The sequence below is a fragment of the Symphodus melops genome (assembly GCF_947650265.1).
Source record: "Symphodus melops genome assembly, chromosome: 5".
NCBI classification, from domain to species: domain Eukaryota; kingdom Metazoa; phylum Chordata; class Actinopteri; order Labriformes; family Labridae; genus Symphodus; species Symphodus melops.
In genome coordinates this window covers 16,953,064-16,965,330 of record NC_136695.1, presented here as the reverse complement: position 1 = coordinate 16,965,330, position 12,267 = coordinate 16,953,064, and the positions used below count along the sequence as shown (strand labels likewise).

The following is a 12,267-nucleotide window of genomic DNA, read 5'->3' as shown; positions in this document are numbered from 1 at the left end:
TCAATCCAGTTGGCACTGTCTAGAAAAGTCCAGGATACACCAACTCAGGTCGACTTGCACCCTCCCACAAACCCACCCCTCGCTCAGCCTATCCACGACCATTCTGGGCTGATTGAGTGTTGCATATTTTAGCTGTAAGAAGAACATGTCAAAAGCACATAACTCTGAACATAAACCTCTACAAAGACATGGGAAAGGACAAAGAAAGATGAACAATTGTAATGTCAGTCTTGGGCTTCATCAACATCAAGTGCACTGGCATCATAACTAAATACCAAACTGATGATTTCTTGTGAGCTATCCCCTCAAAATGAAATCTGTTGTTTCACTTTCACTTACAGTCTTAACAGGATCACAATCTTCATTCTTTACAGATCAGCCACAGCTCTTGGAAACTTAGCATTTTATACTTTCATTTCATTATCGACAGTAGCATCTACAGTTCAAGAACACTGGATCGAGTTTCATGACATTGAGGAACTTTTTTGTTGTGCATTCTTACACGAGTCCCACCTGAAATGAAAGTTTTCATGCCCAGCAACATCTGAGAAAAATGTGTCATAAATTGCAATTGTATTTCCCTGTTATCAGGTGAACAATTATCAACTTGTTTTTATGCCCATGACCCTCCATTTTTGGCCATTTGCTCTGGTGTCATAAATCCCACCTCATTTCCTGTTACTATCAGGGGCAATTTGTCACTGTAACGAGAGATCAGAGACTGTAATGTGCTGATTATGAACCACTTAGTACAGCTCCAATGCCACGCTTGGTTAGGAACCCTGGGATGTTTTTAATTGCAGATTGACTCAAACAGTGGTTATCAGTTGTTATCCCTGACCTTAATCTCCACTGTTTTTTCCCCCCACGTTTGTCTGAAAATGTCAGCATTAAGTGCCCACTTTTCAGGAAAAGGTCATTCTGTGGAGTAGATCATCCCTTTATTTCAGCTCTATCTAACATTTTTTTTATTAACAGGTTCTGATGCTGAATTGGATAAACGTGGGGTTTTTCCTGCATCCCTGACCACCCCTTTGACAGATTGACTGGAAATGCCTGTCTAAGGTGTAATTAGGTTTTAAGAGTGTGATCCAGGCCCATGAAATTATGTGCTGCATGCAAGGAAGCTAATTGAGTTGAAGCCCTGCTGGCACACTGCATGTGCTCTTGAAACATTTACCCAACATTAAGTCCCAATTAGCCTTTTAGGATGAAAACCTGTTGCTCGATGATGGGAAGTGAAGACACAGATGCCTGTCAAATCTGTGCTCTATAATATATTACTTTCCAATAAACTGCTGAAGCCTACTTTCAGGGTGTTTTTTTCAGTGTGTTTGGTTTGCTCCTCTTCGCTAACATTAACTGCAGTGCAATGGAGTTAAACTAAGTGGAAAAAACTCTGAAAGTCTAAGTGTGAACTCCACTGCGCATGCGCCCCCTCAGTTTAGATGAGCGGCAAATGCAGTTACATAACAGTGAGTGCAGCCGGCGTCTGCTGTGAGCCAAATGCCAGGCCGGTCTGGTTACATAAGTCTGTCAGAGTCATATTGTAGCAGCACGGAGCGCTCGCACCCCAGTGTGTCCCTACACTCCGTCCACCGTCTCCTGCTCAGTCTCGCACCTCCTCCTACTATATTTCTTTCCTCTCTTCTTTTGCAACACCCCTCCCCTTTAGTCCCTTTTCTTCCACTGTTTCTCTTTCATTTTCTCTCTCTTTTTTTGTTCGGGTTCCTTTCTCAACACTACGAACAGAGAGCGTATGGATGCAGATGCAATGACAATTCTTAAAAAAAAAGAAAGAAAGAAAGAAACGATGAAATGTGACTTATTCTACACATTTCCTCTATTTCATTTGAAAGCGCCATCGCTCTCTCAGGTGAAAGCTATAGTGTGCAGCAGGTCATCCCCACCTGTGAGCTCTGCTGCATACTGGCCTTTAAGAGCACCATTTGATCTCGAAGCGTGCAGCACTCACAGTTTCCCTCAGCGACCTTTACTGTATCTGGCCCCTCATCACCCCCTTCTAGTCCATGAGGAGGTCAGGCACAGTCGGTCACCAGATCAGCAGGAAATCCACTCAGAGCTCTGACGTGTGCAAAGGATTGCATAATGCAGCCCGTGACCCTTCAGCAGTTCACACAGTCATCCAGGGGAAGTTAATTGACATGGCCCTCAGATCCTGACCTCCATTATATCTCTCCGCTGTGTGTGATGCAGTGTCAGCATCACTTACGATGGGCTATTCTTTCTTGCGGTGTAGCGGGAAGGTGTGAGATGGTGTCAGTGTGTGGAGGTGAAACGCAGCAGCTGAATCATCGAGTTACATCGAGTGGAAGCAGTTCAGATCACTGTGCGCATCACGATTACTTCAATCACTCTCCAAAGCGTCTGCCTGGCTAATTAGAATTAATAACATTAACCAGGAACTGCTTCGTTAAACCAATGGCTGCTGCTGCTTCCTCATGATTATTCATGAGGCGTGCTCGACGCGCGAATACACTGGTGGAGACAGAGAGAGGGGGGGCGGTGTCCACCGGACCTGTCGTGCGGGGTGGCGCCGCGGAGTGTGTTTGGCGTAGGGCGAGATGTTGTTTTGTTGTGGCGATCAGCTGAATGTGGCATCGCTGTCCGGCCTGACACAACAGTGGGAAGCGCCCAGAGCCCCTCCGGCTCTCCCTGCGCTGAAACAGAGGCAGCGACAACAGCTCTATCCTGCAAAGCGTAATCCAGGAAATGCGGACTTCTGGCCCTTTCGCTTCGGGATAAATGGCTGCAGCGCGCACACTGAAGAAAGCTGGTAAATACGAACTGTCACATCAGTGCCTGTTTATTAGTTAGTTTCGGTAGTGTCAGAATGGATGTGAAATTGAAAAAGGGTATGGTGAGAAGTTCTGCGCAGGACCGTGCTTATTACATTAAGAGTGTGACATGAAGTTGGGTAGTTTCGTTATGTGTGAAAAGAAAACGTGATGGAAAAAGCCGAGGATGTGCTTCATGCAGACTTCAGCAGCGGTCAGATCAGGTGGGATCAGGCTGGTCTTTAAACGAGCGTCTAAGAAGGTGTGTGCTGTCAGCGCGTCCAGCTGACAGCATATGCTTCATCATGTTCCTCCGTTCACCCCGTTTGTCCTTTATAAAAAAAAACCGAGCGAGCAGAGCAACAGTGCGCGAGGACGCACGCAAGCAAGCTACGCACAAGTTTAAGATTCACGATGAACTCCTTCATGATGGGCTACACCTGCACGCGGGAGATTTTTTTTTTTATCAGATGACATCATACTTTATAGCCAACACTGTGAATCGTGTTTTAAAGATGTAACGATGACCCCACAGGTTTAGTTTGGCGGTTGTTCAAGTGGAAAACTCTCCTTTGTTTCTGGTATAGGCTATATAATGTTTTTTTTTTACAATGAATTTGAGTGACAGCAAGACAACTTATCTATCTATCTATCTATCTATCTATCTATCTATCTATCTATCTATCTATCTATCTATCTATATATCTATCTATCTATCTATCTATATATCTATCTATCTAGTCATTGCTCTCTGTGTATCTTATGCCAGGTTTGCAGAAAGTGAAGTGTTTTTCTCTCTGCAGATGAAGACCTCAGTGGCAGCTGTCTGCCCTGGAGGGAGGTGCTGCAGAAAACATATTTTTAATATTAGTGGAGGTCAAGTGTGTCTTTTCCTTAATGCAATACCCAGCCTGCAGTGTCATTCTCCTCTCTATGGGTCTGTCCTGTAACTTCCACCACATGCAGGACAGAGTAAAGTGATGAAAGGGGAACGAGTGGAGAGTGGCCAATATGCAATTATTTTTTATTGAATCAGCACAAAGTGGCAACCTTACAGGGCTCCACTCGGCTCTGGATCAAGACCACTTGTGGTGCTGGCTGGAGAAAGGCGCTAGCTCAGCAGGCACCCAAGGAGAGCCATGCTTCAGTTTCCTTGCAAATTTCTAAGATTGTTTGACTACATGATTTTGATGATTGAAAAAAAAAATCTGGGCTTTAGGGATTACTGCCATTTATGGTTTTAACATGGACAGGGATCAAATCTGCTTTGATGTTTTTATACCATTGTAACTTGGCTGAAGTGTTAGAGGGGGGCTTTTTGAGAACAATTACCCTTCTTTAAAGTTGTGAATGTGCTATATTCTGTGTCGCTGTATGACCTGTTTTCACACACAGTTTAGCAGTGCCAGTCGATTACAGAAAGCTTTGGTATTCCTGATCATAGCTGTAGACTTGTGCAATCAGTTTATTCAGGGTCAGTAAGAGCAAAACGTAACTGTCTGTAAGTACTAACACTGATTACTGAAGGCCTCAGTCAGTTACTCAGACAGGTGTGTGTGTGTGTGTGTGTGTAGGTGTAGGTGTGTGTGTGTGTGTGTGTCCTACTGGCACAAGCAACACTCCACATGGAGAAGCTCAGATCTCTGCCAACTGACACTGAGCTGTATAGTTTTTCACACACACAAACACAAACACACCTGCCATACCATCCCCTCTCCATCTCTCACACACTGAGTCAGTCTTGCAGGTGGCAACGTGTTGATTTAAATGCATGAATTGCTCTTGGCGGGGGCAGGATCATGTGGAGTTCCTGCTCAGAACTTCAGACACACTTCCTCTTCAGATAACAAGGTTTGATAATGCAGGCCAAAACAGGGCAAAGGATCATGGGATGATCTGCAGAGTCAGAGTGACAGTCGCGCCTGAACCCTTGATGTGAAACACGTAGGTGTTACACGGATGCTGTGCTGCCTGTAGAGCTGCTGAAAAAGTGAACAAGCGTGTTAGCTGGCAGTCTGTTCTGCTTCACACATGACTGCACCCTCGACAAACTACAAAAAAGGGTAGAGGCAATGGCCTGATCATGTTTAAGTGTAGTTGCATGTATGAAGGATGCCTTTGTTAGCAGTGGCCTTCAAGAAAATACACACACACACACACACACACAGGCTGTAAAATCCTGGTGACTGGTGGACACAACCTTTTCATGTCCCTGCTCTGCTCATTAATCCTGCCCTCTGAAGCTCTGAGAAGAATAGACCCACTGTAGTGCTGAAGACCACAGTAAACCAGGAACAAGACTTACACATACACACACACACACACACACACACACACACACACACTCATAAAATGCAAAATTGAGGCCAGGACTGCCAGCCTGGCAACTCAACAAATGCCCCACCAGCCTAATAATTGTATTGCATGCATGCAGTTGCATCGTGCAGTGATGAAGAGATCATTTTCTGTTATTTCATCGGTGTCTGGTCTGCAGCCAGGAGCTCTCATTCTGTATTACTTCCATTAGTTTTGTGTGTGCGTGTGTGCGTGTGTGCGTGCGTGTGTGTATGTGTGGCCTCGACTCAACCTCTGGCCCAGACCAGTGTGTTTACCGCCTCTTCTTCAAATGGTGATGGAATTTCCTTTTGTGTGCCAGGAGAAGCGAGAGCGTATATTGCTCTGCAATGTGAGTGTGTTATTGGGACAAAAGTGTGTGCATGTGTGTAGCTGAGATTGTCGCGTATGTGTTTTGGTGATTCTAAAGACTGTGTGTCATTAATTTTGGTGTGTCTGTTGTGTACGTGTGGGTCTACAGTGTGTATGAGTGTGTTCGATTGTCTGTCCATCATGTGTGTCTAGTGTGTGCGTGTGTGTTAACTACGTTACAATTTGTAATATGTGTAAGTTAAGCAGGGCAGGTGTTAACAGTCACAGTAGTTACTCTTTCAAACTCTCCCTTCAGAAGTTAATCATTAGCTTCCCCTGCACAGCTAGCTTGTGGTATGTAGAGGTTCGTTTTCTGTCTGTGATGCGTAGAAGTTTAAAACATCACAACATCGTTTTTGGTCATGTTGTTTTGCCATCCTTTCACATTTTTGGTTCCTCTCCTCTGTAAATGTTATGATCACTGTTTACTTCTTGTATCAACAGTACGGACATTGTTGTGCAGGTGTTCACTTTCCACAGTGACCGGTGTTGTTTAACAGTGATTGTGTGCTATGTCCCTGCTTTACCACAGGTATGTCTGGAGGTATGTCTGCCAGTATCTCATTGTTAAGGATTGTGTAACCCTGGGAGAGGCTGATGACTACATATGAAAACACTGATAACACACGTAGTAGCTTATCAGACTTATTATTAAGATCTGGCTGCCGAAGCTTTCAGAGGATGCTGAAAAAAGCTTTCCATGGATTCTGTTTGGTTTTTAGCTCAAGTAGCACGCCTAGAGTGTGTATTGATCGATGACACAGATGAGGTATTGTGTTACATGTCTAGATATCTCCACCTCTTCTTAATTTCTCCCTCTCTCTCTGGGTCCCAGGACGCCCTCCGACCACACCCCTGAGCTCACACAGCATCTGCTCTGATCACAATAATCTCCAGATGTCTGTTTACATCATGTTTGCTGATTAATTAAATGCAATGATAACTTTCTGCGAAATCTCTTTTTAACAGCGTCTACATCAAATTGTAGAATCCGTGCTTTTCAGCATAGGAAGACGTGTTCTTGCTGTTAGATGTACATTTTTAGGCTGAGCAGTTATGAAAAATCACATATCAGCAGGCTGTGTATGTGTCAGATGTATCCTATATAAATGAAAAATCAGTCAGTCAGGGACACAGGTGAAAGCAGGTGAAAAGACACACACAGGCTTAAATCTGACAACAAAATCAACATCTATGTGCATACAAAAAATGTAAACTTGAGCAAATAAACAGCTCGACACTTTTTCACAAAAAACAATCACAACATTTAGATTTCTTAATTTCCTGTAATGCATTAGAAGTGATTGATCCTGCCCTCCATTTAACAAACAAGCATTTTCTTCTCCTGTTGCGAACAGGGTTGGCAAAGCTTACGTATGAATTGTTTTACATATCAAACAGCATCATGATGTTGTTTTGGGGAAACCGGAGACTTATCAATCACAAATAAATCACAAGAGATTCTGTTTCCCTTTTTTTGGGTTCATAAAACTGAAGTTAGCCAGAGTGAAGCCTCCGTGTTACTATTTACACTTCAACTGAGACTTAATAGAAACACATGAACAGATGCTCCTTCAGTGGGGTGTAATGAACCAAAAGAAATGATCTGAAGGGGGGAATGTAGCTTTGTTTTTAATCTGAATGTGGTTGCTTCACAAGTGGACTGTAAACATTGCAGCATAAGGAACAGGAAGTCTTGGCTGGAAGTTTTTCTTTTCCTCCTCTCCTCATTCACTACATCTCCTCTCCAGTGTTTCCTCGTATTTCTTCTTCCCCTCTTCTGCACCGTCCTTTCTCTCCTCTTTTCACTCTGCGTCTTCTATCATCTTCTCTTTTGCTGCGTGCTTGTGTTTCTTATTCTCTCCTAGTATTTTATTTCTTCAACTCTTGTCACCCCACCTCTTTCCTCCACTTTTCTGTTACCTTCTCTCCTGTCTTCTCCTTCTCCCATTGGTTTATCCCCCTCTTATTTCATTTTCCTTTTTCTCCTCTGGTTTTCTCTCTTCTTCTCTCTCCTTCCTCCTTTCCTTTGGAGTCTTTTCCTGGGTGTGTAAGTCATCCCTGCAGTATCAGTGAGTTAGGATTGAAGGGATTCCTGCTCTGCAGGAGGGTATGAGTGCTTTGTGGAAAAAACACTTCCAACCCTAATGCAGATCTCCTGAGTAAATCAAGGCGCTGGTGTTTCTCCAACATGACCCTCCCCTGACATGTCACTGTCACAGAAGCCCAGTGTGACTCTTGCATCCTCTCTTTTAGCTCTACTCTCTAAAGACCCTGTGAAACCTGTGAGTGGACAACTTCTAGCTTTGTTTTTTTTTGTTTGTTTTTTTTCCCCTGTGGTATCATTTTCATGTTGGTCTGTGAGTGTGCTGCATTTTATTATTTCCCGCATAGTCCCTGAAGGTGCGCTGTGCCCTGACATTGTCAGGTAAGGTCATATAAAGAACACCTCGTTTTAGATGCTGTTAATTATGCAGGAGTGTGGTCGTCTGCCATCACCAAGCCATGTCATAGGTTTCACCCCACTAAAGGGCAGAAAAACGCTACAGATTTTCTTCTCTTTGCATGTTGTGTAAGAGTATTAGAGTCATAGTTTTTGTTGGGGTTTTGAGTTGCTAGGTGTGGCCCTGACATCGTATTTGAGGTCCAAAGAACCATTAAAAGACTTCAGGTTTTGTTTTATATGCGATGTTAGTCATGCAAGCGAAGGTGTATTTACACATGGTGGGTTTCTGTACTCTGTGTCAGTATGTCTGTATGTTTATATGTGTTTTGTGAATGTTTATTTGAACAGTGTTTTTGCTGATGGCTCCATATCGCAGCCTCAGAGCGAAGGCGTCTGTTTCACCTAATTGAAGGCAAATATTTATGTGAGCAGTCCGACAAACAACTTTTCAGGCTCGGTCTAGACAGAACACAGGTTTCCACTGTGTTACTATCTAACCAGAGAACCTGTCATTTTATAGTCTAGTGTTACGAAAGCTGTATTTCCACACTACAGAAGATTTGTACTGTGCTAAAGCAGAAATATTTATCACATGCCAACTATTTTTCCTGAAAAAATATACCAAGAAGAACATCCCTGTTTTATTTTGGTTTTGAAAAAACAATCCGAAGTATGTTTTACAGGGTCCAGCGTCTCTACCGTACTAAAGAATGAGCTTGACAAACATAATGCACATGGCTAATTAAATTCAACAAACTTGTAGAAATGTCCTTATTTGGATATTGTCTGACATAAAACATGACTCCCAAATTAGAGATGGTGACTGGAAGAGAGGAATGAAACGTTATGAATACTCAGCCAGCCAGGAATTGTCCCATGATCCAAATTCATTCAATCAGATTCATCACTCAATAGCTAATATATATTTAAAAATCTGGTAACTTCACAGTTGATTGCTGTCAAGATGCCAAAAAAACTATATCACAGATCATTTTTCAGTCATTCACGGATTCCCATTTATTTCTGTGTAGTATCAAATGATTGGAAAGAGTTGAAAAAGCTTACCTTACCTTGTTGTGATTACAAAGTCCCTTTAAAAATGTGCAATTTGGTGTTTTATGTTGGTTTACAGAGGGATCTGAATAATCAACCAAAAATATAAACAAAACATACTGAGCTTTCAAAAATGGTCAATAAGATATGAGCAAAATAGGGTTTTTATTTAAAGGTAAAACAACATATTTGTACTTACGACAAGAGTGAAGAGAAAATACATTACCCTTAACTGTCCTTTGTTAAGATGTACTCACAATCCTCCTTGTTTAGCCTATTTCACACTGACCTCACGTTTTATAGTTGTGCACATTAAAGTTAGTTGTAGCTTGAATGGAAAAAATGTTGGCATTGATGATCTTACTCCTTGTTTTCTTTGACTTGTTCTTAAGAATAAAATACCTCAATTTTGCTGCAACTTTAAATCTCAACAGTTTCTTAGTCAAGCTAAAGTTACTATCACCAATTATACTGAATTAAACGTGCTCCTATGGTCTGTAAAGCTGTCATCTAAGAACACAAACTGCTTCCGTCCCCATTCAGAGACTAATCTTTCTGTTGGACTAAAATGAGGTTTTAGTGACTCTGGGTTCAAAACCACACCTGGTTATATGTGTCTGTAGTAAAACTGGATAATAATCCATACCACTGACTGATCAGCTCATCAAACAACCATCTAGTCCAACAAAAGACGTGATGGGTGGCTCACCTTGGTTGAAATCAAGACCTACACAGCAACCTTAGAAAAGTCATTTTATGTCCAATTTGTCACATTGTTATGGTGGATTCAAAGTGGTAGGTGAAACATTAATGGTGCTACTCAGCATAAATCAGTCTGTTAGTGAGTTTATTTATTTCATTTCTTAACAGGGATGTTACTACATTAAAATCTCACGATACAATAACATCAGGATAACAAGTCCATGGTACAATATTTATTGTGATATAATTTTTTTTGGAAAATGATAACTTGGGAAAAAAATGCCCAGTTGCTGCAGCCAACTGTCAGATGTGCCCTTGGGCAAAATGCTTCACCTCAAGTTGCTCCTGCTGCTTCGTCTTTGAAGGGTGAATGTGTATGATTGGGATTAGTTGCTTCTGATGGCTACTTTAGATCAGTATGTGAATGGGTTTGAATGGTAAAGGTGTGACATCAGTGTAAAAGCGCTTGGAGTAGTCAGAAGAACAGAAAAGTATTATACAAGCTCAAGTCCATTTATACGATGTGCATTCACTGGTCAAAATGTCCTTCATGCTGTTTTTACAATCTAATACAAACAGAATAAAGACGAAAAATCAAAAACGAATCTGAAGCTCATGCCAGGATGAGAAAAATGTTTTTTTAGCAAGGTCATGAAATGTGTACACGTCATGATCCAAGGTTGCATTAAGGTACGTTATGTATTATGGCCTTAAAAGAAGTGACAATTTCCCAACCTTTCCTTGTATAATGAAGCCAAAGCGTGACCCCATAACAAAGATGAACATGACTTCTGTGTGCCTTTACTTTCCTATTTATAAGACAATGGTACGATGATACACATCATCTCATTAACTGACAAATTCCTTTATGATAATCTTTAGGATCACTGTAATATAAAGTTAGTTACCACTTCTTCATTATGCTTCACCTCTATTCTGTATTTACATGCTTCATTTCTTTTAACAGCAGTCTGACATAATCAAGCTGTCATCTACTTCTTTGAAATATTCACTTCTGTTCACATTACCCTCATCCATGTCATAAGCACCACAGTGAGAAGTCAGTGGTGATGCTAGATCTTACAGTAGTTCATTTACCAATACAATAGTTTGAATACTGCGTAAAATATGGTATCAGCAAGCAGGCCAGTCAAGGTATCACAAAGGCTTTGATTTTGAAGATATGGTTGCAATGTTTTGGGGAAAAGCATATTGTTTGGTTTAGGAAGTATCTGTCTGAGGGTTTTCAATAATTATTATGTAATCCAGCTGTCCTTAACAACTTCAACCAGTCAGCAGTCCCTGTGTTTATACCCAGGTAGTCCCCCACCTCCTCCCTGTTCTCCTGCTCTGCAACGTCAGCACATTGCAAGGAAGCAACCCCAGCTTAGTCATCGCAGGCTGGGACTTTTCATATACACTCTGCAGAAGCTCTCATAAGCCTAATGGTGTTGTCCTCTGAGGACCCCCCTTTTGTCCTGATGTCAGCTGACACATTGCTGGGCCGGTGGAGACACTAGTTGTTGGGTGATGCTGCTTCTGGTTCATGCCTGGCTGCAGAGCGGAGGCCACATTTTTACGACGACAGCCAAGGGGAGACCAGGGGTTGCCCGGCTTTGAGAAGAAGGCCAGGACGCCAGGACCATCTGACTTTTTTTTTTCTTTGTCACAATGGGAGGCTGAAAAAGTGTGTGTAGCTATCTTAGAAGCCGATTAGGATTCTTTAGGAGTACAGTTGCTGTAGTAGCAGGGCTGAGTTTATACTCACTGCTCCTGTGAGGGTGTCCATTACTGTGGGAGTGCCCGAGTTACATAGAAGAGAAAGATGAGGAGAAACCCTTGTGAGAGTTTTTGAGGGAAACAAGGCGTAGTAAAGGGTTTGGAGAGGAGAAATCTATTTTTCCTACAGCAAAAATGGAAATTAGATGCACAAAAATACATTGCTGAAGGGGTATGATGCCGTATATTCAACTACATGCCTTCAATACCTTGTCTTTTTTTATTTTTTTTAAAGATTTATTTTTGGCCTTTATTGCCTTTATTGATAGAGAGAGGAAGGTGGATAGAGTCGGAAACAGGGAGAGAGCAGGGAGAGACATGCGGGAAATGGGCCACAGGCCGGACGCGAAGCCGGGCCGCCCGCGCGAGGAGCAAAGCCTCGCTATATGGGACGCGCGCGCTGCCGCTGCGCCACCGGCGCCCCCAATGCCCTGTCTTTTAAAGGCTGTAAATCTTGAGTTAACTTGTTGAGATAAATTCTCAGGGAGGTTTTTTGTTTCAGAGTGGAAGTGTCGTGTTTCTTTGGCAGCCTGTTAGATTGGTCTTCTCTTGGGTCGTGAGAGTGAGATGTCCCTGTTTCTAAACCAGCAGCAGTCTCTGTCTCGCAGATCATACTTCGTTGTTTTGGCTTGAGTGCTTGCTCGTGTATTCATCAGTACTACAGACAAATGAGTCATAGATGAGGTGACTTATCAGTGGCTTTGGTGTAACTTTGGTGACTCAATGTTTTCGGTATTTCCTTCTTTTGTTGGTAATAAAAGAAACACTCAAAAGCTGCAAGTT

The 12,267-nt window shown here is 42.4% G+C and overlaps 1 protein-coding gene across 3 annotated transcripts in view; it reads left to right on the top strand.

Moving 5' to 3' along the window:
* The first annotated feature begins 2,524 nt into the window (after positions 1–2,524).
* Positions 2,525–12,267, top strand: part of hivep3b (HIVEP zinc finger 3b) — a 49,737-nt gene continuing 39,994 nt past the window's right edge. For all 3 annotated transcript variants that reach the window (XM_079343149.1, XM_079343151.1, XM_079343150.1), the window contains exon 1: positions 2,525–2,797. The gene's annotated coding sequence lies outside the window, so the exon portion shown is untranslated. The remainder of the gene's footprint in view (positions 2,798–12,267) is intronic.